Genomic DNA, 21,833 nt, shown 5'->3' on the forward strand with positions numbered 1-21,833 from the left:
GATGCAGGAGGGCAGTGGTTTAGGGGTTAATAGGTAGTTTACGGGTGTTAGTGTACTTCTTAACACTTTAGCTATGAGTTTTGTGAAAAAATTTTGTGGCGCAAAACTCATAACTACTGCTTTCAGATGGCGGTATGGATCGTGTCGGTATAGGCTGTAATGCAAGCTTTTTAGCCTCACCGCACAACCTGTAATACTGGCGCTATAAAAATCCCACGCAAAAACGTAATTTTTTTGAGTGCGGAATGGACGTTGTATTACAGGCTAAAATGCTTGCGGTATAGCTATACCTACACGACTCGCAATAGCTGTGTTACTGCCATTATGCTGAAATTGCCATTGTTTCAGCGTTAAAAGCCGTAACGCAAAACTCATAATCTACCTGTATGTTAGTAGTAGCTAGAAAAAAAAATCACTTTTATATAACTGATACTCTTATATAACTGATTTCTCAAGAGAAAATATTTGTATGAAACTATATAGAGGAGTAGATGGCAGGACTAGGTTTGTGTTGAGAAGATAGTCCAAATCAGGATGGTTAAAACATTTCATCAAAATAAATCAGCTAATATTGCTTATGGGCTAATTACTATAGCACAGACTTAAGCTTAGTGTATTGAATACAGTATTGTGATAATGGACTATTAAGCAGAACAACAAAATCCCAGTGAATAATTGACAAGATATATAGTGTATTCTGACTCCCCCCCTTTCTCCCCCCTCTCTTTTCTTGGTGTATTCAGTGAGTCCTTAAATCTGAACATTCTCCCAAGACGATACAAATTACTTTACAACTGAGGCAGGATGGTTACGCCACCAGGTTATCTTTGGCCCTATAGCCCTTGCTTTTATTGATTTGCACCACTTCCCCACCTAGGGGGATGGGCAAGTGTCGGGTACCAGGCATGGCTACTCCTTTGGAAGGCTTGTTCAGTGGGGTTTTTTCTTTTAAGTCCCAGCCAGAGAGAAAGAGTACTTTCTTTTAAAAAGTCTTAGTGTTAGAGGTAATAAACAGAAACATACACTTTTCTAAGTATAGCCAGAGCAGACCTGTTACCACAAACAGAAACAACTTGATTTTGCTCCGTGTATAATACTTGCGTTTGATGCGGACCGATAGCCTGCCGCGTCCCAGCCTGTGGGTGCAGCTATCAACGTGGAGCCTTCACTGCTTTTTAATGTCACCTCCGATTTTCCTCTCCACCATTTTCTACCGATTTCAGCCCTCAACTCCATGGGTGTTAGGTTCCTCGAGAGTGGTGTTGCTATACGCTCCGTAGCGGCAACCTGGCCTACCTTCAAGAACCTGTGTGTCTCCTGAAGCTGTTGTTATCTCTTCCTGGTTTCTATACCAATAGAGCTCCTTTGCGGATTAGACCGCCTCCCAGGAACTAGTCCGTGGCTACCCGGCTTCTGGCTTTCCAAGAGTAGTGTCAAGATCTGCGTGCGAAGCAATGTCGGGGCTAAATATTCAGGAGTGCCCAGGCAATTCTGCAATTTAGCCTTGCTGGTGGTTCCATCACCGGTTTCACTTGTGCGATTGACACAGAAGGTTCCAGGCCATGTAAACTGCTATGGCCAAGGAATCCTCTGCTTGGTGGGTCATTTGAACAACGCGATCTTCGTGAGCAGCTCACTAGCTCCAAACACAGCTAGCTCCTCCCATCGGAACCACTGCAAAAAAAAAACGGCTGAATTATCTTTTACCATTTGTCAGAATTCTTACCGGATGTGGCCTCGCCAGACTGCAAGAGTGTTGCGCTCCATTTTGGGGTCTCCCCACGTGGGACACCAAGACCTGCCTGCTTCAACTGCAGCTGCAGTCTCCTAAGCATGCGCAGCCATGCATCACTGCTATTTAAAGGGCCAAAGCCCTGATTACAGGAACTCCCACCAGGAGGACTTAGGTGTGGGAGTCCCTATTGACTATTCAGTGTTTCCATTTCTGGCACCTGAGTCCAAGCATTTCTGCTGTGATAGCGGTGTATGCTCACCTTGCTCCTGAAGCCAAGCATCTTTACTGTGATACATGTGTATGCTTACCTTGCTCCTGAAGCCAAGCATCTCTACTGTGATATCTGCATATGGTTACCTTGCCAATCATCTTTGATGTGACATCTGTGGATGCTTACCTTGCTCCTGAAGTCAAGCATCTCTGCTGTGATACCTGTTTATGCTTACCTTGCCCTGAAGCCAAGCTCCTCTGCTGTGATACCTGTGTATGCCTATCTTGCTCCTGAAACCAAGCACCTCTGCTGTGATACCTGTGTATGCGTACCTTGCTCTTGAAGTTAAGCATATCTGCTGTGATATTTGTGTGTATTTACCTTGCTCCTGACGCCAAGCACCTCTGCTGTGATACCTGTGTATGCCACCTTGCTCCTGAAACCAAGCACTTCTGCTGTGATATGTGTGTATGCTTACCTTACTCTTGAAGTCAAGAATCTCTGCTGTGATATTTGTGTAAGTTTAACTTGCTCCTGAATCTAATCACCTCTGCCGTGATTCCTGTGTTCATCTGTCTGCATCCTGAAAGCTATAACCTCACCAACAGTACCCGCTGGGTAGTCTGTGCTGTTTGATAGACTTGTTCCTATTCTACTTTGGGTATTATATTCCATTTCACCAGAATACTGTTGTTTTTAATTTTTGCTTCTGTAAAGTATTCACTAGAAAAGACTTTCTTTGTCCTGTGTCTCTATTACTGCATACCGAGTTCCATACACTTCCCCTCACCCTCACAACATTATACCTTTAATGCAGATGTAGATGTTGCTTTTAAACAAAAACTAACACTTATCGATCAAATGCTAACCTGGCTCTGCGTAAGACATAAAGCACTAAATTCGGAGTGAGTTACAGATACTTAACATTCCAATGTTTTTTCACATAGAAGGCAATGTTCTTTTCATTTTTAACTATAATTATATATTTATATGATTAATTAATATATATATATAACACAGAGAAAACCCAGCACTCACTTACAAGCTCTCAGCTAAGATTTAAAAGCAAAAATGGAAAGGTTAGTTACCGCATCTGGCCAAATGGGACAAGCCCAGGTACCTCGTCAAGGTCCTTTCCAATACCTGGGACCCTAAAACAGCCACACAATGCAAGCTTTCAAATCCAAACAAACTGGGAACAAGGGAAGGGTGCACAGGCTTATGTAATCACCCTAGACATATAAAAAACACAGAAGGGAACTGCACTCTCATATCGGAGCGGGTACACATCCCATGACCCTGCAACATGCCCAGCCCTGGGTGCCACTGGCACTCACAGGAAGCTGTGCTGTCCCCAGAGTCACAGGCAGTTAACCCCAGCCAAGTCTGTGTGCAAGAACCATAGGGAAAATTACAAAACAAATTAATACAACACACAGAGAAAACCTTGGTTCTTGCACCCAGACCTGGCTGGGGTTAACTGCCTGTGACTCTGGGGACAGCACAGCTTCCTGTGAGTGCCAGTGGCACCCAAGGCTGGGCATGTTGCAGGGTCATGGGATGTGTACCCGGTCGGTATGAGAGTGCAGTTCCCTTCCGTGTTTTGTATATGTCTAGGGTGATTACATATGCCTGTGCACCCTTCCCTTGTTCCCAGTTTGTTTGGATTTGAAAGCTTGCATTGTGTTGCTGTTTTAGGGTCCCAGGTATTGGAAAGGACCTTGACGAGGTACCTGGGCTTGTCCCATTTGGCTAGATGCGGTAACTAACCTTTCCATTTTTGCTTTTAAATCTTAGCTGAGAGCTTGTAAGTGAGTGCTGGGTTTTCTCTGTGTGTTGTATTAATTTGTTTTGTAATTTTCCCTATGGTTCTTGCACCCAGACCTGGCTGGGGTTAACTGCCTGTGACTCTGGGGACAGCACAGCTTCCTGTGAGTGCCTGTGGCACCCAGGGCTGGACATGTTGCAGGGTCATGGGATGTGTACCCGGTCCGGTATGAGAGTGCAGTTCCCTTCCGTGTTTTGTGTATATATATATATATATATATATATATATATTTATAAAAAAAAACATATATAACATTGAGCAAGACCTGGCAGACTACTTTTTCAACAAAACACTTACCATCTAAATCAACATTCCAACTTCAGCCTGCAATCTTCAATCTCCACTCCCGGTTACCACCTCTGCCACTCTCTGCACACTCCTCCCCAACCACTGAGAATGAAGTGGGTTCCTTATTGTCTTCCTCACACCTCATTACCTGCCCACTTGACCCTATCCCTTCACATGTAATACCTTCTCTGTCTTCCACCCTCACTCCAGTTCTTACTAAAATATTCAACCTATCCCTTTCTACAGGTTTATTCCAATCTTCCTTTTAACATGCAAAGGTCAACCCCATCATCAAAAAACCCTCCCTCGACCACAACTCTCCTGCAAATTACCGCCCATATTACTGCTAGCTTCAAAAGTCCTGGAAAAACTAGTTTTTAACCGCCTAACACACATCCTGTCCTCCAACTCATTGCTTGACCCCCTGCAATCTGGCTTCTGCCCCCAATACTCAACTAAGATTGCCCTCACCAAGGTTACTAACAATATTCTTTCTGCTAAAAACAATGTCCACTACTCTACACTTATTTTACTTGACCTCTCTGCTGCCTTTAACACCATTGACCATCCCCTCCTCCTACGGACTCTCAGCTCTCTTGAGCTCTGTGGCACTGCCCTCTTCTGGATCCACTCTTATATCTCTAATAGGTCTTTTTCTGTCTCATTTGCTGGGACTCCTCCTCTCCATTGCCTCTGACTGTTGTAGTACCTCAAGGCTCTGTTCTGGGTCCTCTACTCTTCTCTATTTATACTTCTTCATTGGGTAAACTTATAAATAGCTATGGCTTCAACTATCACCTTTATGCTAATTACACTCAGATCTACTTCTCCACCCCTGCACTCTCTCCTTATGTCCTTTCTAAAATCAGAGACTGATTATCTGGCATTTCTTCCTGGATGGCCTCTCGCCATCTAAAAATCAACATGTCAAAGACCCAATACAAAAATTACCACCTTTTCATAGGGTCTATTCCAATCTGAAAATCACGGCCATTATAATTTAAATTAATTTAAAAACCTGGGTATTTTGTACATTTGTGTTATTTTTATTTTTATTTTTTTGGTGGTGGCTTCGCATAGCAAAGTCAGTCACACTCTTAATAGATTGCAATATTGACCTCTAATGGGTTAAGAAAATAGGTGTAATATGTAGTAGCTCTCTTTGGCAACCATTGAGTTAATATAATACAGAACTACGGCCACATTCCTACTCTATAAATTAAAAAAAAGTGTACTATTAACAATAATGGTAGTCACAGTCTTATGATTTTCTCCCCCTATATTTAATCGGGTTTCAGAATATAATTATAGCAGTGACGTGCAGTAATAGGAGGCAGGGGAGGCATTGCCTCCCCTGTCCAATGAGGGGAGAAAAGATTTCAAATAATATTAATTAAAAAAAATAAGTGTTTTTTATTTTATTAAATTTTTGTCCACGGCCCCACCCTTGCCTCAAGGGTACCCCCCATCCCCCATGGTGATTATTACTACTATTATAAAACTCAGTATGTGCGCTCTGCGCTGTGCGCTACTGCGCTTGCGCTGCAAAAGTCAGTGTCTAGTGTCACCATCCATTGTTGCGCAATTAGGAGGCAGTGAGCCGGTCCGCTGCCCTCCATTTATTGCGCAACATGGATCTAAATCAGTGTTGAGACTGCTCACTAGAGCTGCGCCACCCACTGGTGACTTGCCGGGCCATCATACAGGCTCCTATGGAGGCGGTTCTCAAAACCACCTCCATGATGAGCTAGTTCACTAACTTTCCCTTGAGCCAATCAGCATTCAGCAGCACTGCGGGGAGGCATGCCTGCTGGGCTGCTGATTGACAGGCGTGGGTCATGTGACCGTTTGTGACGTCGCGCCTACGCCGAGACATCAGACTGGCGGGAAGACAGAGTGTGGAGGGAGCTGCTGATGTGCTTGCTGAGCTGCTCTGCGTGCCTGACCGTGGTGCTGCCTAACTTGACTTGCAGCTGTGTACTACTGTAGGCTGTCTGTGGACTCGCCGGAGGAGGTCTGTCCTGCCCCGGAGGACTGTTACTCAGGCCAGGGTCTCGGAGCCAGAGGGACAGGAGGAGGAGGACGGTGGACGGAGAGGAGCGGAGCATTACAATTAAGTCCTCTTCTATTTTTTATATTAATACTTATTATGCCTTCATCAAGCCACATTAATTGCATAAGATGTCTCTGTTGAAGTGTCTTGTTAGTGCTTAATACTCTTGGAACAGTTATATTTCTCTGGAAGGTGCTCTCCTAAAATGTAGTTTGTTTTAAATATTTTGTTTTTCCCAAATTGGATGACTATTAAATATGCTATTTTTCAGTGACGTGCAGTGAGGTCAGAGGCTGGTGAGGCACTAGATATGATACGACGGAGAAACACATGTACAGAGGGCCGCAAGTACCCCCAAAGAGGGCAGGTTTAAATGATAGCTGAACCAGTACACAGGTGACATAATCAGGTGATAGATGAGAGCAAGGTAGTAACCACTGAGTTACTGATCAGCTGGGGTACTTGAGGACCATTGTTGAGAAACACTGCACTAAAGCACCAGCTCATCGGAAATGTATTGATTACCTGGAGAATAAAGCACACATACTCTGCTCACTGACACCCACACACACTCTGCTCACATACACACTCACACAATTCTGTTGCACAGTGCCAGTTAAGCAATTAGAATGATACACAATCTCTTCTCTACTCACTACTGTATTGTAAAAATAGAAATAATTTACCATACAAGTTTTACACAAATGACAAGTTATCAATACTGCCAACACAGCTGCTGCTGCAATATGGTGTTCAAGAAACGCACGTGCACATCCCACTTAGGTATGCTCTTCAACAAAGGACACCAAAGGATACCAAAAGAATGAAGTACATAATAATAAAAGTAAAATAGAAAGTTTATTTATTTATTTTTTGTGTGCAATTTCTATCTGAATGATGGAAATGTAATTTTGACTTTCATGTTCCTTTCAAAAACTAATTTGATTTGCTGACACGGGGCCAGTAACAGTTGATGCTAATTCTCCAAATATAAATAACTAGAAAAGTCTATTAAAATAGCATGCTCTACCTCAATCATGAAAGTTTAATGTTAAATGTCTACCCTTTGACTATGTGTTTAACAAGTTACTTTACAGTGGCATTATTTCTAAAAACATTTAACTGCAATAATTACATATATTTTTTAAATTACTCTCCTTTTATTAATATAAACTTGTATAAAAGCAGCACATATTAAAAACACAATGCAACAGCTTTCAATAGATTTGTGAATTACAAGTTAACCGCAGTCTTTAAATAAATGGAGACACAGAGAAAAATAAAAATAGATACTGCATCCTCTGACTGAACAGACATAACATATATAGAGTTTGTACCAAATTAAATCAAATAACCATGAAAAAGGGAGGCTTAGCCATATTCAATGTCAAAAACTTTAATTTAAATCATGTGGACACTGCACACTTAACTTCAAACTCTGGGTTTTAAATTATGGATTTAAATTTGAATTGACCCTTTGACTTCCTGTCAGTATTGGGTTATGCTCACTTACTGTCCCCCTGTTAATGAGCTGTATCTGAACACAATGTGTGAATCACAAGAGATGTAGAATACTACTTTACTCTTCTGCTTGGGTTATGCTCACTTACTGTCCCCCCCTGTTAATGAGCTGTATCTGAACACAATTTGTGAATCACAAGAGATGTAGAATACTACTTTACTCTTCTGCTTGGTGTCATCTGTTCTTAGGTTGCCTCAGCTTCCAGTTGTGTCACATGACCCTGCTCACTGCAGCCTCCTTCTGATTAATCTATATATCCTTCACTTGCTAGGAGGCATCAAGAGGGGTGCCTCCTATTGGTACCAATTTCTGCTGCTAATATATTGACAGAACACAGGTGGCGCTGCAGCACAGCTTTTCCTTTGACCCATGTACTGCAAAGGAGAGAAGCGTTCCTGTACCTGCCTCTCCATAGCATTACATCGGGGGAAAATATATTTTTTTGGACTTTTTTTTTGTTTTAATTAAAATTTAATTAAGCTTTGGCCACATATGGCAGGGTAGGCACTGCCTCCCCTGCCTCTTATGAGTGCACATCCCTGCTCTCCTGTCAAGCCTGGTACCGCATTTGAAAGTCAGTAGTTAAGAGTTTTACATTACAACCCCATAGAATAAAACTCTTAACTAAAGTGCTAAAAAGTACACTAACACTCATAAACTACCAATTAACCCCTAAACCGAGGCCCCCCCACACCGCAAACACTAAAAATAAATATTTTATAATCTGCCAAACTGGACATCGCTGCCACTATAATAAACATATTAACCCCTAAACCATCGCACTCCCGCCTTGCAAACATTAGTTAAATATTATTAACCCCTAATCTGCCGTCCCTAACATTGCCACCACCTACATTTATTAACCCCTAATCTGCCGCCCCCAACGTCGCCGCCACTATATTAAATGTATTAACCCCTAAACCTAAGTCTAACCATAACACCCCCTAACTTAAATATAATTACAATAAATCTAAATAAAATTAATACAATTAACTAAATTAATCCTATTTAAAACTAAATACTTACCTATAAAATAAACCCTAAGCTAGCTACAATATTACTAATAGTTACATTGTAGCTATCATAGGGTTTATTTTTATTTTACAGGCAACTTTGTATTTATTTTAACTAGGTACAATAGTTATTAACTATTTAATAACTACCTAGTTAAAATAAAGACAAATTTACCTGTAAAATAAAACCTAACCTAAGTTACAATTACACCTAACACTACACTATAATTAAATTAATTATCTAAATTATCTAAATTAAATACAATTAATTACAATTAAATAAAATTATCTAAGGTACGAAAAACCCCCCCCACTAAATTACAGAAAATAATAAAGAAATTACAAGATTTTTAAACTAATTACACCTACTCTAATCCCCCTAACAAAATAAAAAAGCCCCCCCAAAATAAAAAAAAGCCCTACCCTACACTAAATTACAAATAGCCCTTAAAAGGGCATTTTGCGGGGCATTGCCCCAAAGTAATCAGCTCTTTTACCTGTAAAAAAAAATTACAATTCCCCCCCAACATTAAAACCCACCGCCCACACAACCAACCCTACTCTAATACCCACCCAATCCCCCCTTAAAAAAACCTAACACTAACCCCTTGAAGATCACCCTACTGGGAGACGTCTTCCCCCAACCGGGCAGAAGTGGTCCTCCAGACGGCAGAAGTCTTCATCCTAGAGAAGGAAGATAGGCGGCACTCCAAGGTAAAAATAAAAATACCTTTATTAGAATAAATAGAAAAATTCAACACTCATGTTGCAAACATATGTAGAGGAGGAGGAGAAAACCTAGAAGTCTTCATCCAACCCGAAAGAAGTGGTCCTCCAGATGGGCAGAAGTCTTCATCCAGACGGCATCTTCTATCTTCATCCATCTGGCGCGGAGCGGGTCCATCTTCAAGACATCTGACGTGGAGCATCCTCTTCATCCGATGGCTGACGACTGAATGAAGGTTCCTTTAAATGACTTCATCCAAGATGGCGTCCCTTCAATTCCGATTGGCTAATAGAATTCTATCAGCCAATCAGAATTAAGGTAGAAAAAATCCTATTGGCTGATGTCTTGAAGATGGACCCGCTCCGCGCCGGATGGATGAATACGTCTGACCGTCTGGAGGACCACTTCTGCCTGGTTGGATGAAGACTTCTGCCTGTCTGGAGGTCCACTTCTGCCCAGTTGGGTGAAGACGTCTCCCAGTAGGGTGATCTTCAAGGGGTTAGTGTTAGGTTTTTTTAAGGGCGGATTGGGTGGGTTTTAGAGTAGGGTTGGTTGTGTGGGTGGTGGGTTTTAATGTTGGGGGGGATTGCAATTTTTTTACAGGTAAAAGAGCTGATTACTTTGGGGCAATGCCCCGCAAAAGGCCCTATTTGTAATTTAGTGTAGGGTAGGGCTTTTTTATTTTGGGGGGCTTTTTTATTTTGTTAGGGGAATTAGAGTAAGTGTAATTAGTTTAAAAATCTTGTAATTTCTTTATTATTTTCTGTAATTTAGTGGGGGTTTTTCCGTACTTTTTTAATTTTAATTAATTGTAATTAATTGTATTTAATTTAGGTAATTAATTTAATTATAGTGTAGTGTTAGGTGTAATTGTAACTTAGGTTAGGTTTTATTTTACAGGTAAATTTGTCTTTATTTTAACTAAGTAGTTATTAAATAGTTAATAACTATTTAATAACTATTGTACCTAGTTAAAATAAATACAAAGTTGTCTGTAAAATAAAAATAAACCCTAAGCTAGCTACAATGTAACTATTAGTTATATTGTAGCTAGCTTAGGGTATATTTTATAGGTAAGTATTTCTTTTAAATAGGAATAATTTAGTTAATTCTAGTAATTTTATTGTGATTTATTTTAATTATATTTAAGTTAGGGGGTGTTAGGGTTAGTGTTAGACTTAGGTTTAGGGGTTAATAACTTTATTATAGTGGCAGCGACGTTGGGGGCGGCAAATTAGCGGTTAATAAATGTAGGTAGGTGGTGGTGACATTGGGGGCAGCAGAGTAGGGGTTAATAAATATAATGTAGGTGTTGGCGATGTTGGGGGTGGCAGATTAGGGGTTCATAAGTATAATGTAGGTGGCGGCGGTGTCCGGAGTGGCAGATTAGGGGTTAATAATATAATGCAGGTGTCGGCGATGTTGGGGGCGGCAGATTAGGGGTTAATAAGTGTAAGATTAGGGGTGTTCATGTTAGGGTGTTAGGTGTAGAGATAACCTTTATTTCCCCATAGGAATCAATGGGGCTGCGTTAGGAGCTTTACGCTGCTTTTTTGCAGGTATTAGGTTTTTTTCAGCCGGCACCCCCCCATTGATTCCTATGGGGAAATCGTGCACGAGCACATTTTAGCAGCTCACCGCTAACGTAAGCAGCGCTGGTATTGAGGTGAGATGTGGAGATAAACTTTGCTCTACGCTCACTTTTTTTGCAGCTAACGCCGGGTTTGTAAAAACCCGTAATACCAGCATTGTCTGCAAGTGAGCGGTGAGCATAAACTGCTCGTTAGCACCGCATCCCTGTTAATGCAAAACTCGTAATCTAGGCGAAAGTTACCTGTAAAATAAAACCTTACCTGAGTTACACTAACACTTAACCTTACACTACATTTAAATAAATTACATTAATTAAATACAATTAACTAAATTACAAAAACAAACAAACACTAAATTACACAAAATAAAAAAGAAATGATCAAATATTTAAACTAATTACACCTAATCTAATAGCCCTATCAAAATAAAAAAGCCCCCCCAAATAAAAAACCCCTAGCCTAAACGTAACTGCCAATAGCCCTTAAAAGGGCCTTTTGTGGGGCATTGCCCCAAAGAAATCAGCTCTTTTACCTGTAAAGATAATACAAACAACCCCGAACAGTAAAACCCACCACCCACACAACCAACCCCCCAAATAAAATTCCTATCTTAATAAACCTAAGATAACCTTTGCCCTGAAAAGGGCATTTGGATGGGCATTGCCCTTAAAAGGGCATTTAGCTCTTTTTCAGCCCAAACCCTAAGCTAAAAATAAAACCCACCCAATAAACCCTTAAAAAAACCTAACACTAAACCCCGAAGATCCACTTACAGTTTTTGAAGAACAGACATCCATCCTCAACGAAGCCGGGAGAAGTCTTCATCCAGATGGCAAGAAGTGGTCCTCCAGGCGGGCATCTTCTATCTTCATCCTTCTGACGCGGAGCGGCTCCATCTTCAAGACATCCGGCGCAGAGCATCCTCTTCTGACGACAGCTAACGAAGAATGAAGGTTCCTTTAAGGGACGTCATCCAAGATAGCTGATAGAATTAAAGGTGAAAAAATCCTATTGGCTGATTGGATCAGCCAATAGGATTGAGCTTTAATCCTATTGGATGATCCAATCAGCCAATAGGATTGAGCTCACATTCTACTGGCTGTTCCAATCAGCCAATAGATTGTGAGCTCAATCCTATTGGATCAGCCAATAGTATTGAAGCTCAATCAGATTGGCTGATTGAATCAGCCAATAGAATTTTTTCACCTTTAATTCCGATTGGCTGATAGAATTTTATCAGCCAATCGGAGTTCAAGGGACGCCATCTTGGATGACGTCCCTTAAAGGAAGCTTCATTCTTTGTTAGCCATTGTCAGAAGAGGATGCTCCGCGTCGGATGTCTTGAAGATGGCGCAGATCCACGTCGGAAGGATGAAGATAGAAGATGCCATCTGGATGAATACATCTGCCTGCCTGGAGGACCACTTCTTGCCACCTGGATAAAGACTTCTCCTGGCTTCGTTGAGGACTTCTTGCCGCATGGATGAAGACTTCTCCCGGCTTCGTTGAGGATGGATGTCCGGTCTTCAAAAACTGTAAGTGGATCTTTGGGGGTTAGTGTTAGGTTTTTTTAAAGGGACAGTATACACTCATTTTCATATAACTGCATGTAATAGACACTACTATAAAGAATAATATGCACAGATACTGATATAAAAATCCAGTATAAAACTGTTTAAAAACTTACTTAGAAGCTGTCAGTTTGGCTCTGTCGAAAAGGTAGCTGGAAAGCCCACTGCAAGTGACAAATAAGACACTCCCCCCCTTCCCCCTTCTTTTGCATATGAAAAGACCCTTTACACAAACAGGAGCAAGCTGGAGTAGGTAGTCGAGCGTATTCACATAAAACTTTGGGGCTTGGTTAGGAGTCTGAAAATCAGAGCAATGTTATTAAAAAATAAGCAAAACTATACATTAATTTAAAAAAACAACTTTATGGGCTATATAAATAGATTATCTACAAAACATTTATGCAAAGAAAACATGAGTGTATAATGTCCCTTTAAGGATTTATTGGGTGGGTTTTATTTTTATATTAGGGTTTGGGCAATGGAAAAGAGCTAAATGCCCTTTTAAGGGCAATGCCCATCCAGATGCGGCAGGTTAGGGGTTAATAAATCTAGGTAGGTAGCGGCGATGTTAGGGGCGGCAGATTAGGGGTTAATAAGTGCACTGTAGGTGGCGGCGATGTCGGGGATGGCAGATTAGGGGTTAATAAATGTAATGTAGGTGTCGGGGGTGTCGGGGCGGCAGATTAGGGGTTAATAAGTATAATGTAGGTGTTGGCGATGTTGGGGGAGGCAGATTAGGGGTTAATAACTGTAATGTAGGTGGTGTCGGTGTCGGGGGCAGCAGATTAGGGGTGTTTAGACTCTGGGTTTATGTTAGGGTGTTAGGTTTAAATATAAATTTTGTTTCCCATAGAAATCAATGGGGCTGTGTTATGGAGCTTTACGCTCCTTTATTGCAGGTGTTAGGCTTTTTTTAGCCGGCTCTCCCTATTGATGTCTATGGGGAAATCGTGCACAAGCACGTAAAACCAGCTCAAAGCAGCGCTGGTATTTGAGTGCGGTATGGAACTCAATTTTGCTCAACGCTGCCATATTGCCTGATAACGCCGGGTTTTTGCAAACCTGTAATAGCAGCGCTATAGGGAGGTGAGCAGTGGAAATAACTTGCAAGTTAGTACCAAGCCGCTCATAACGCAAAACTCGTAATCTAGCCGTAAATTAACTGAATTTGGCGAAATATCAAGAGACTATGTTGTTTCATTAAAGGGATATAAATATCATCAAAGGATACCAATAGAAGAAAATGGAAAAGTTGTTTAAAATTGTATGATATATATCGTAATCATGAAAGAAAAATTTGGGTTTCAAGTGCCTTTAAGAAACGACATTGAATAAAATAAAAGGTAAGAAGAAGAAAAAAGAAAGGAAGGTGATGGTTTCAGAGAGTGTAAGTCACCCAGATGGTTAGTTTGTGTGATGATATATTTTATGGCAATAGTTGTACATCACCTGCACTGCTAGATAGAAGTAAAGCAAAAGGAAGTGGAAAGTATGATTGGATGCTTTTATAGATTTGCCTGATGTTTATTGGTTAATGTTTGTTCATTGATGTTGCTATTTACTGCTAGAGAGATTTTTTATAGTAAAGAAAGTTATGCAAAATAGTCATCAAAATGCCCCTACATTTCTCATTATACACGTTTATGACTTGATATGTTAGCTTACCGTACATCTGCATTAAAACCTTGTTATAGGACAGTAAACAGTGGATTGCAATGTCTACAGCATTGCCATTCATGTTGGGTGTGTTACACAATGGAGTGCAGATACAAAGTGTGCTCAATAATAGTATTTATGGAATTTACTTCATACCGCTGACTCTTTATTGTTTGTATATGGTCATAACTAACCCACTTTAATTTACAGCAGTTTTATAAAGGATTGCATCACTTTGTCACAGTGAACGTATTTCAGTGGGAGGGGACAGTTATTCAGGACAGACTGGAGAAATCTGGGCTGAGCACTACGCTAACACCGAAACACACCAACCAAGAAAAGCTGCTTCAAAGAAGGTGATACTTCATAATTGTATACAGTGAATTTGAAGAACTTTACACACAAATCATCAAAGAGGATATCGAATAAGTTATTTTGTAGTGATCCTTCTGATTTATCAGTGACCAATATCTAACTGGTGATTTATTAAAAATTCTTTCAGACACAGAAAGGGAGCTGATGAGGTTAAGTTCATGCTAAGTGTTGTTTGTAGAGCATCTATTGGCTAAATGTTATGAACCAATTAGTTCGTTTTTTGGGGGGCTTAGCTTCATTGTTGCAGACACTTGGAGGGGCTATGGGTGCCTCAGGAAAAGATGGAGCATTAAAAATTACTATATATAGCAAGGAACAAGCTAATTTAAAATGTAAATAATGGTAGTGTTTTTTGGAATAGTAAGCAAGAGATACAATGCCCGCAAAAGAAGGTTAATGTATAGTTCAAGCAGTTTTTTTAAAATTCCCAAACACTCCTTTTTACACATAGAGGTTGGCTTTTTGTGTAAATAAGGGGTTTGATCAAAATCGTTTAGAAAAACTTGACCATTACATATGTTTCTTTAAAGGATTGTGATTGACCCCAAGGTTTGTAAATTAGTATTTCACCTTAAAGTGGAGGGACAGTTGTGCTTAGTGAGGAGACATTAGCAAATTTAGAAGAGGTTTTAAACTAGTAGCAGGGGCAAGCGAAAAGTTAGGGGGGAGAGAGAGAGAGAGAGAGCAAAGGAGAGGGGGAGAGAGAGAGCAAAAGAGAAGAGGTAGAGAGAGCAAAAGAGAGGGGGGGAGAGAGCAAAAGAAAGGGGGGGAGAGAGAGCAAAAGAGAGGGGGAGAGAGAGAGCAAAAGAGAGGGGGATAGAGAGAGAGAGAGAGAGAGAGAGAGAAAGAGAGGGGGGAGAGCAAAAGAAAAGGGGGGAGAGAGCAAAAGAGAGGGGGGGAGAGAGAGCAAAAGAGAGGGGGGAGAGAGAGAGCAAAATATAGGGGGGAGAGAGCAAAATAAAGAGGGGAGAGAGAGGGAGCAAAAGAGAGTGGGAGAGAGAGAGAGAGCTAAAGAGAGGGATAGAGAGAGGGCAAATGAGAGGAGGGAGAAAGAGAGCAAAAGAGAGGGGAAGAGAAAGAGAGCAAAAGAGGGGGGGATAGAGAGAGCAAAAGAGAGGAGAGAGAGAGCAAAAGAGAGGGGGAGAGAGAGCAAAATATAGGGGGGAGAGAGCAAAATAAAGAGGGGAGAGAGAGAGAGCAAAAGAGAGGGGGAGAGAGCAAAAGAGAGGGGGAGAGAGAGGGCAAACGAGAGAGGAAGAGAGAGAGAGAGCAAAAGAGAGGGGGGAGAGAGAGCAAAAGAAAGGGGGGGGAGAGAGAGCAAAAGAGAGGGGGAGAGAGAGAGCAAAAGAGAGGGGGAGAGAGAGAGCAAAAGAGAGGGGGGAGAGAGAGCAAAAGAAAAGGGGGAGAGAGAGCAAAATAGAGGGGGAGAGAGAGAGCAAAAGAGAGGGGGAGAGAGAGAGAGAGCAAAAGAAAGGGGGAGAGAGAGCAAAAGAGAGGGGGAGAGAGAGAGCAAAAGAGAGGGGGGAGAGAGAGCAAAAGAAAGGGGGGGAGAGAGAGCAAAAGAGAGGGGGAGAGAGAGAGCAAAAGAGAGGGGGGGAGAGAGCAAAAGAGAGGGGGGATAGAGAGCAAAAGAAAGGGGGGAGAGAGAGCAAAAGAGAGGGGGAGAGAGAGAGCAAAAGAGAGGGGGAGAGAGAGAGAGCAAAAGAAAGGGGGAGAGAGAGCAAAAGAGAGGGGGAGAGAGAGAGCAAAAGAGAGGGGGAGAGAGAACAAAATATAGGGGGGAAAGAGCAAAATAAAGAGGGGAGAGAGAGAGCAAAAGAGAGGGGAGAGAGAGAGAGAGCAAAAGAGAGGGGGAGAGGGCAAATGAGAGGAGGGAGAGAGAGAGCAAAAGAGAAGGGGAGAGAAAGAGAGCAAAAGAGGGGGGGAGAGAGAGCAAAAGAGAGGGCAAGAGAGAGAGAGCAAAAGAAAGGGGGAGAGAGAGAGATCAAAAGAGAGGGGAGAGAGAGAGAGCAAAAGAGGGGGGAGAGAGAGAACAAAAGAGAGGGGGAGAGAAAGAGAGCAAAAGAGGGGGGGAGAGAGCAAAAGAGGGGGAGAGAGATAGCAAAAGAGAGGGGGAGAGAAAGCAAAAATGAGGAGGGAGAGAGCAAAAGAGAGAGGGGGAGAGAGAGAGAGAGCAAAAGAGAGGGGGGAGAGAGAGAGCAAAATATAGGGGGGAGGGACAGAGAGCAAAAGAGAGGGGGAGAGAAAGAGAGCAAAAGAGGGGGGAGATAGCAAAAGAGGGGGGAGATAGCAAAAGAGAGGGGGAGAGAGAGCAAAAATGAGGAGGGAGAGAGCAAAAGAGAGGGGGGAGAGAGAGAGAGCAAAAGAGAGGTAGAGAGAGAGTGCACCAAAGAGAGGGGGAGGGAAAGAGAGAGCTTTTTTTGTGTAAATAAGGTGATTGATCAAAATCCTTTAGAAAAACTTGACTAATTATTTATTTACAAAAATCCCCTTAGAATTTAATAGTGATTTTTTTCTATTAAAAACCATTAGATATGTTTTTTTAAAGGATTGTGATGGACCCCAAGGTTTGTAAATGAGTATTTCACCTTAAAGTGGAGGGACAGTTGTACTGAGCGAGGAGACTTTAGCAAGTTTAGAAGAGGATTTAAACTAGTAGCAGGGGCAAGTGTAAAGCTAGATTTAATGGGCAAATTACATAGCCTACAAACAACAGCAACTAAGGTTATTTATGATGAGACAAAAAATGTACATGTATTGTGGTTTAAATTAAATAGTAGTAATGACATACTCACGCCATCAAGTATAAATGATAAGGAAGTCCAACATATACAAATGTAGAAAGCTGCAAATTAAGCCCAGATTGTAATTAAGGAAGGTGTTAATTACATTTAAATTGATTGGGAAAACAACATTGGTGTTCATGAGCACATAAACCAATAATTACATGTCACAGTTAATTGCTGAACCTACAAGGAGCAATATGGATCTAGTGATATCAAATAATATAGAAATAATATGAAATATAAAAGATCAGGGCAGAGTTTCATCTAAAATTAAGTTCCAGAAACATATATTAGTTCAATTAAGACACAATTTTAATTTTAAAATTATTTCAAATAACTATTGAACTGCATACATTGGGAAAATGTTACCTAATAAAGAATACCATAACTGGTTTTATACATGTTTAGAAAATAAGTATGACTCAGGCAATGTGGATCATTTGCTATTAAAATGTAAAACCTTTCCCTGACAACAGTTTTTTTTTATATACTTTATATCACTATTGCTAGTGTCAATTGACCTGTGGATTAATTGCCTATGCTGGCATTTACTATAGCTTTAGTCATATGTATAGTAACACATACAAACATTACCAGAATCCCCTTAAAAGTAAAATGCTGATCATAACTAACCCTGAGTTAAAAATAAAATCACCACTTTTAAAAGCAATTGCTGAACCCCTCTATACAGTACTGCCATTCATCATCCCAGTGGATCCTACTTACTATTTTGGAGATGCCTTCTCTGTTGTTGCCACCACCCAGAATACCCTCCCTGGATAAAATACTATTCCTCCACTGCAAGACAACCATCCAAGCTCACCAATGTTATAAGAATTTTGAATTTAATTCTGCTTTTAATGGAGAGTCATTGAAGGGACCCGCAGAGAGGTTCAGCATATGCAGAGGGACATGTAAGGTGGATTAGCTTGGCAGAGGCATTTAGGATGGATTGAAAGGGGAGAGAGGAAGGCAAGTTTGTAGTCAAGTAGGGCAATTACAAGGGAATGGATTAGTTGCTTAGTGGTGTCAGTACTCAGAAAGGGAAGAATTTTGGAAATATTGTGTAGATGGGTGTAGCAGGATGAAGAGAGCAATTGAATATGGGGGCAGATTTGAGTCAAGTGTAACTCCAAGGCAGCGAACTTGAGGGGATGGGAGATAGTGATGCTGCCAACAGTTATAGAAAAGTCAGAAATACAGAGTATAGAGTACAGAGGGCTTAGAAAAACTTGAATTGAAACTTTCAGTACAGGGTTTAATGTTGTTGGGGTTTGGATTGTGGTGATGTCCTTTGCGCCCAAAGGTGCCATAACTTGGATGGTAAGTCTTGCAGGTGTAATGGAGGGCTGGTGTTAATGCTAATGGAGGGATTTGGTTGAGAGCTTACACTTCCATTTAGTGGATATAAAGTAATAGAGAGTATATCACTATTAGGGTTATGGCTGTGATAGAGTTTTAGTTAATGGGATTTAATTACAGATTTTCAAATTTTGCAGTGGTGGGGAGCATGATACAGTTGAACACTGAAACTCTGTGCCAGTTAGTTTTGGAACCCTGTGATTTTTCCCCCATGTCTGATAAATATAAACTGGTTTGGTATAGAAGTATTAGAATCTAAACCAAAGTTATTCACAATGTTAATCAAAAGGTGCAAACACATTGTACACTTATAAAACCGTACTCCCTTTTATCTTTATAACTAGCAACAAGAGTTTCAAATCTTTGATTTGATTTTACATTGATGTGCTTTTTCACTAGTAACATTATCTAATCAGTGATACTCTGCAAAATGTAATAAGATTTAAGCAGTGATGCTCTGCAAAAGGACATAAACAATGTAATAATTGTGATGTACCATGTAATATATATTGTTATCAATAAAGCTTGAGGGGGGGGGGTGAGCAAACAGTTTTAAATTCTGAGGTTTGATATGGGTCAATCTGTTTTCAAAAAATACAGAAAGAAGCATGACCTCCAAAAGCACTCAGATATTTAATGCAGTAATAACCAAATAAATGAAAGTGTTCTTAAAATGAATAAAATATGGAAAGAAAGGTGGCATTATCATTTTTGACCAAATGTAATAGAGAAAAGATTTAATTGATTAAGAGCTTAACAAAACCAACAGCAGCAGAACCTATCCTAACATCTCAACTTGGAAGCAGGAATAACAATGGTAAAATAAAAAAATGTTACAATGGTTTAGCTTAAAATATCCAACATTCTATGTGACCAAAAGTAATTTCATATCATTTTGGAATTTATGTTTACTTAAAGGGACACTGAACCCAAATTTTTTCTTTCGTGATTCAGATAGAGCATGACATTTTAAGCAACTTTCTAATTTACTCCTATTATCAACTTTTCTTCATTCTCTTGGTATCTTTATTTGAAATGCAAGAATGTAAGTTTAGATGCCGGCCCATTTTTGGTGAACAACCTGGGTTGTCCTTGCTAATTGGTGGATAAATTGCATCCACCAATAAAAAAGTGCTATCCAGAGTCCTGAACCAAAAAAAAGCTTAGATGCCTTCTTTTTCAAATAAAGATAGCAAGAAAATGAAGAAAAAAAAATAATAGGAGTAAAAAATAAGGGTAAATTAGAAAGTTGCTTAAAATTGCATGCTCTATCTGAATCACAAAAGAAAAATTTTGGGTTCAGTGTCCCTTTAACCATAAAACAAGTATACTTCTAAACACACTGTCAGAAAAAATGTGCAAAAATTGTACCTTTAGGGGTACAACAGCTTGTCACTGGGGCAGTACCCTCAAAGGTACATCTGCTGTACCCTTTAAAATGGGTACATATGCGTACCCTTGCAGATTGTACCTTTCAAAGGCAAATATGTACCTTTGGTGACTAGATTGGACCTCAGTCCTATGGTACCATATTGTACCCTTAAAAAATGGTGAAAATTTGGCCTTTTAAGGGTACTGCCCCAGTGACAAGCCCTTTGTACCTCATGATGGCAAATTTGTACTCAACACAGCATATTACAAATGTTGCTCCATTAAATTTTTTATATAACATTCAAATATGCATTTATTTAATGTGTACTTTTTCAGATAGTATTACAATAGCCACACTGCAGCTTTAAAAAAAAGTTTGTAAACTTAACTGTAGCCATGTAGCAATTCCAAAGACTGCTGCAGAACCACCTGATTGAGCCAGGATAAACAACCAGTTCCAAAAAGAGCTATCCAATGTGTTTTGTATCACTCTGTACTAGACTCTAAAAATACCCCATTAAATTTAGGGTGACATGCCACATAAAACATAAATATATAGAAAACATCATAATAATAAAAAATAACTCTAACGAAAAGAAGGGGGATTCGGGGGAGGGATAAACGATAAAACTCACAACCATACATTGAAATGTCGCTCAATGCAAAATATATGCAAATGAGTATATGTCCCCTGTACACATTTTGGTGATGAGCCTTCTACCAATAGATGGAGCTGTGTTACACATGTCAAGGACCTTTCAACCAACAGATGGCGCTATGGCGTGTTACACAATGTCCATGTAAGTGATTGGGGAACGGTTACAATTTTATTTTATTTCTTTTAAAAACAGGTTCTTAAACAGCTCTTGTTTATTTTATAGAGTTTAAACCATTTTTTTTCTTTGTAATTTTAGTTAATACATTTGCTTTATGTTTAAGAGTTAACATCTTGATGCTCTAAATATAAACATTAAAATGTTAAGTGAGTGTTTGCTATTTAGAGCCAGCAACACAGTATCATTGAATATATGGGTTATTAAAGGGACAGTCTAGTCAAAATTAAACTTTCATGATTCAGATAGGGCATGACAATTTAAACAACTTTCCAGTTGACTTTTATTACTAAATTTGCTTTGTTCCCTTGGTGGTATTTTTCAAACACTAAACCTAGGTAGGCTCAAACTGATTTCTAAACTGTTGAAAACTTCCTCTTAGCTCAGAGCATTTTGAAAGTTTTTCACAGTTAGACAGTACTAGTTCATGTGTGTCATATAGATAACAATATGCTCACTCCTATGTAGTTATTTAGGAGTCTGCACTGATTGGCTAAACTGCATGCCTGTCAAAAGCAATGAGATAAGGGGGCAGTCTGCAGAGGCTTAGATACAAGGTAATCACAGAGGTAAAACATATATTAATATAACTGTTGGTTATGCAAAACTGGGGAATGGGTAATAAAGAAATTATCCATCTTTTAAAACAGTAACAATTCTGGTGTAGACTGTCCCTTTAAGTATTTTTTTTTGCTTTGCCCACTTGCCTATTACCAACAACAATTGAACATAATTATTTTGCTGTACAACATGTATGTTGCATTCATTTTGGGTGACTGCCAGTTATGTGAATATGAATAATTGAGCTGTACAAATGATATGGACTTGCAGGGTTTGGCAGCCTTGAACCACCCATCCCCCTCAACATTTTAGTCACACAAGTGATTGTACCTTTTTGGGGGATTAAATG

The sequence above is a fragment of the Bombina bombina genome, chromosome 6 (genome assembly GCF_027579735.1).
Source record: "Bombina bombina isolate aBomBom1 chromosome 6, aBomBom1.pri, whole genome shotgun sequence".
NCBI classification, from domain to species: Eukaryota; Metazoa; Chordata; class Amphibia; order Anura; family Bombinatoridae; genus Bombina; species Bombina bombina.